The following is a 4,844-nucleotide window of genomic DNA, read 5'->3' as shown; positions in this document are numbered from 1 at the left end:
AAGTAAAGAAAGTGGGGATTGGACAGGGATGTAGAACTCCAAGTAGAAGTGGGAGGTAGTTTGAGAAAAAACAAAGACACAGACACATAAGAAAGTGGGGATTGGACCATTTGAATGTCTCTGATGGAGATTGTTGTGACCCCGAGCCATTCCCAGGTTTATTCTTTTATAGAGCAAGGGAGGAGGGAGAGGAGGAAGGTAAAGCCAGGTGTCTACTATTATTGACTGTAGCTGTGGAGCATCTGGCATCTCATAGTGCTAAATAAGCCCTACCTGGCCTTCTGTAGCTAAAACATAGTTTCCTTTAACCTCAGCCAGCTTTGCAGCATCAGCCCAAGCGAGTGAGTCTGTGCTCTGATTGTTTTTAAAGTTAACCATTGTTCAGCTCAGATTCAGTCACTCTCTACACTTATTCACACACACACAGACACAATTACATACGTAATCACATTGTACAATAAATACAGGGTGCTGTTAGTTGTTAAATCGGTACCTGAGGAAAATGTCAAGTTGCTGAGATACAATTCTGTAAAAAATAATTATACAAGCCAGGCTTTGGTGGCACACAGAGAACACCACTGTCTGAGAGGCTGGAGGCTTCATAGGAATCCAATGCAAGTCTTGGGCCAGCCTGAGCATGTGATCCTGGCTAATGGGGAGGCTGAGGAGAAAAATAAAGATACAGCAGGACTTTGACAAAATGCCTGCCTTTCTCTCTTTCATAAAAAGGAGACAAAATATTATATATATAAATAAGGGGAAAATACTTGCACACACAGTTAGTACAGACAGAAAAAAAGATCCCTAAATTATAGTTACATGAAAGAGCATTTTCTAATGTTTTATGCAGGTTCCAACAAGAACCCTTCATCCCAAATACTGTGAAAGAACACACCTGGATGAAGTCAGTTTCCTAGCTGTGGGCAGGGATAGGGGCTTGGACAAGGGACGGTGAAGGGCTTAGGGTGAGCATCCAGGAAGATGGTCCCACTGCTAGGCCAGGAGGAAGGAGAAAGAAGGTGTTGTCACTGAGTCTAGTGATGAGCTGTCATGGGACCTGGGAAAATTAGAGCAAAAAATGCTCACAAATGTGGTCACTCTTCACTGAACTAGTCCCTGCTCTCAGCTGAGGTGGATGAGAGGTTAAGGCAGGCTCTCTGGAGGAGGTGTCCTGGTGCCCAATACTTCAGGATGAGTAAGGCAGTCCCCACCTGGTTGTACATCCAATATCCTGAAGACATAAGGATAAATATGCTAAAAAAACATTGTGAGTTCAGAACTTCACCTTTTAAATATTTTTAACATACTTTTTTTTCAGCTTTACTGAAGTAGAATTGACAAATAAAAACATATTTAAGACGCACAACCCGATGATTTGATACAGGTATCAACTGTGAAATGATGGCCAAATACAAGCTAATTAACACATCTCCATCCTCACGTAGCCTTCTGTGTGTGGTGAGAAGACATAAGATATGCCTTCTTGGTAAATTTCAAGTATATAATTCAATGTACACAGTGTACATAGTCATGATGTACAAGTTCTTTTTTTTTTGATTTTTGACAGGTTTTTGCTATAGGGCACATATGCTCACCAGACAGAGAGAGACAGAGAGACAGAAAGTGAGAAATCACCTCCCAGAGGGGATGGCCATGCCGCAATCCCTTCTCTTCCATTCTTCTCTTGGGATCTTGGGCACGCACACACATGCGCCCAGCATGAGTTTTAAGCCACCGGGTCTGGGACTCGAACCCCGGTCGACTACATGGGAGTCCAGTGACATAGCCATTACGTTGACTGTTGGTCCCATGATGTACAAGTTCTGAAGTTCCACCTACATTTGACTTGTTACATGTGACCTGAGACCAACAGTGGCATTCTATTCATTATAACAGCACTAGATGCATATAAAGTAGCACAAGATTAATAACAAAAGTAACAGTCCCTTAGCTGTGCTGACCCCATCTTGGTTCATTTTCATGAGGCTATGCCTACCAATTCCTTTAGCAACTTTGTGGGGCATTTGCCTCTATATTTGTAAATAAAATCCTTATAGGGCCAGATCTTGATCTGTCTATCGAGCACATTAGCTGTTGTTGATAACAGAACAATCTTCTCCCCAAAGCTGACCTCCTCTTAATCCTCAGAAACTGCAAACATGTCACCTTACGTGGAAGTAGGGACTGTGAGTATAATTCAAATAAGGATTTGGAGATGGGGAGATTCTCTTGACTTATACAGACTGATTCACATTACTGGGGACAACTTTTTTTTCTTCTTTAATCATTTTTCATGATTTTTTTTTTTGAGAGGTTTTTGCTATAGGGCACGTGCGCTCGTCAGACAGACAGAGACAGACAGACAGAAAACGAGAAATCACCCCCAGGGGGGGATGGTCACGCTGCAATCCCTTCTCCTCCATTCTCCTCTCAGGATCTTGGGCACGCACGCACACGCGCCTGGTGTGAGTTTTAAGTCACCGGGTCTGGGACACGAACCGCGGTCGACTACGTGGGAATCCAGCGACATAGCCATTACACTAACTGCTGGTTCCCAAGGGACAACTTGAGTTTTGTGGTGCCTAGATGAGTGTCATAACCCTGGATCAAATAAATTCTGCTTTACTTACTCTGCCACAGCCATCCTTTGCAGGTTGACACTTTCTCTCATCTTCAGTTTCCTGTATCTTGGGTGATATCCTTTATAGTAAACCAGAACACAAAAGCATTATCCTCAATTCTATAAGCTGTTCAGACTCAACCCAAAGAGGGGATTGTGGGAAATATGACATGGAGCCGATAAATCAGAAATATAGATTAAAAAAAACATCTGGGAACTTCACCTGCCATCTGATGAAGGGGGAAGAAGACTTTTACAGGGTGCATATGCTAATCAGTTAGAGAACATAGTTAAGTACTTATTTTAAAGATTATTTTCTAATATGTATTTGATGAGGCAGAGTTAAAAATTTAATATAACTCTAGTATATTAGTCACTACACAATAAATCAAGCTTATTACAGATTAATATATTGTTTTTCTCATTATTTGCATTAATGGGATGCAAACAAATATGGATGTTTTTAAATAGCAGATAGCTAAAAATTACTTATCTTTGATAGTGGGTTGTGTTGCATAATTACATTATGATATAAACTATATAAAATATATTTAGGAATAATACACTTCAAACAAAATAATGAGGCCATACTATAATGATTCACTAGATTGTGCTCAGTTATTCAATAACTGAGCAATCTCCTTTTCTCCACAATTATCCAGTATAATTTTTGGCCACGGTAAGGGCTCAGTAAGTATTTGTTGAATATACTGACCATTCAAGAGGTGAGAGAAAACAGCGAAAGGGCAAAAGACACCCCAATGGAGCTTGGAAAAAAACACAACCCTTTCTCCTTCATTTCTACACCCTGTCAGAATGTGGGGCAGACACACATACATGTCCAGACAATTCTTAAGCCACTTATAATTTTTGGCCACGGTAAGGGCTCAGTAAGTATTTGTTGAATATACTGACCATTCAAGAGGTGAGAGAAAACAGCGAAAGGGCAAAAGACACCCCAATGGAGCTTGGAAAAAAACACAACCCTTTCTCCTTCATTTCTACACCCTGTCAGAATGTGGGGCAGACACACATACATGTCCAGACAATTCTTAAGCCACTGGAGCCAGGATTCAAACTCTGTGGTCAACCATGTGGGTTAAGCTTCCTTAATCCTCACACCGCATGGTCAGCATGGGTGGGGGGGATGGTCAATCTTGGAGAATGACCCCTCAAACGGTGGGATCTGAAGCAACATCCAAACAGATGTTAGGACTGAAATGAAAGAGAAGATACCCAACTGGTGTCACAGACCTGAAAGCTTGTTTGGATATGGGGAAAACTCCCACGTGCTCGGTCACAGTTCTGTGTGGACTGAGAGGATAGGAGGAATTAAGTTTGGATTTTCCTGGCTATTCTTCAATTGTTGCAGGAGGAGTGAAAAAGAGTGTTATACTCTAGCATTATGAAATGCACTCTATCTGCACAGGTGCCTGGTTATGCACCTGTCAAAATGCACCAGTCAAAATTCACTGAATGGTATGTATGACTAGCATCTGTTCATTTGACAATATAAAATTATACTTTGAGTATAATAAAAAAAATACATAGTTTGATGGTGGTGGAAGAGGCTACCACAGTAAATTAATTATTTTTTTAAGGTTTTATTATTATTATGTTGTTATTTATGCATTCAATCGCTATACATCATTTAGATTGTAAAGAGATTTTACCCAACATGATATACCCTACATACCAGGAGAGTTGAGAATACACATGACATCATCAACAGGCAACCAATCATATCTGTGTCACACAAATGTCTTACTTCTCTATTTTTTCCCAAATTTCCCTTCCTGCACTCTTCCCCTCTCCCACTCTCTTTCCACTTTGGCCCCAGGGTCCATAACAATTTTCAATGCTTTTATGTCCTTTAGTCTTTCCATCTCTACCATAGAGTGTAGACAGTCAGTAGATGTTAAATGGACACATACAATGTCTCCATATCGTAGCCTGACTTCCTTTACTCAGCAATAAACATATCATGTTAGTCCACTTTCTATCAAATGCCAGGGTCTTGTTTTTTTTTTATGGCTGGATAGTATTCTATGGAGTATATGTGCCACACTTTTTCAATCCACTCATCTGTTTGTGGACATTTGGGTTGGTTCCATGTCTTAGCAATTGTGAATGATGCCACAATAAATATAGTTGTGCAAGCACTATTCTGACTAAGTATTCTCCTGTCCTTCGGATAGATACCCAGAAGTGAGATTGCTGGATG

At 40.6% G+C, this 4,844-nt stretch overlaps 1 long non-coding RNA gene across 2 annotated transcripts in view; it reads right to left on the bottom strand.

Moving 5' to 3' along the window:
• Nucleotides 1-556: 556 nt before the first annotated feature.
• LOC114005229 (uncharacterized) overlaps nt 557-4,844 on the bottom strand; it is a 40,049-nt gene continuing 35,761 nt past the window's right edge. The window contains exons 4-6 of one of the 2 annotated variants that reach the window (XR_003547105.1): nt 2,631-2,700; nt 1,087-1,231; nt 557-661 (exon numbers count right to left, since the gene is read on the bottom strand). This is a non-coding gene — a long non-coding RNA (uncharacterized LOC114005229). Of the gene's footprint in view, nt 662-940; nt 1,232-2,630; nt 2,701-4,844 lie in introns of those variants that run through there. The other variant, XR_003547104.1, reaches the window with a different exon arrangement.

This window comes from Tupaia chinensis, unplaced genomic scaffold, assembly GCF_000334495.1.
Source record: "Tupaia chinensis unplaced genomic scaffold, TupChi_1.0 Scaffold143579_1, whole genome shotgun sequence".
Classification (NCBI taxonomy): Eukaryota; Metazoa; Chordata; class Mammalia; order Scandentia; family Tupaiidae; genus Tupaia; species Tupaia belangeri.
The sequence above is the reverse complement of the archived record's forward strand: the minus strand, read 5'-3'. Positions and strand labels throughout refer to the sequence as shown.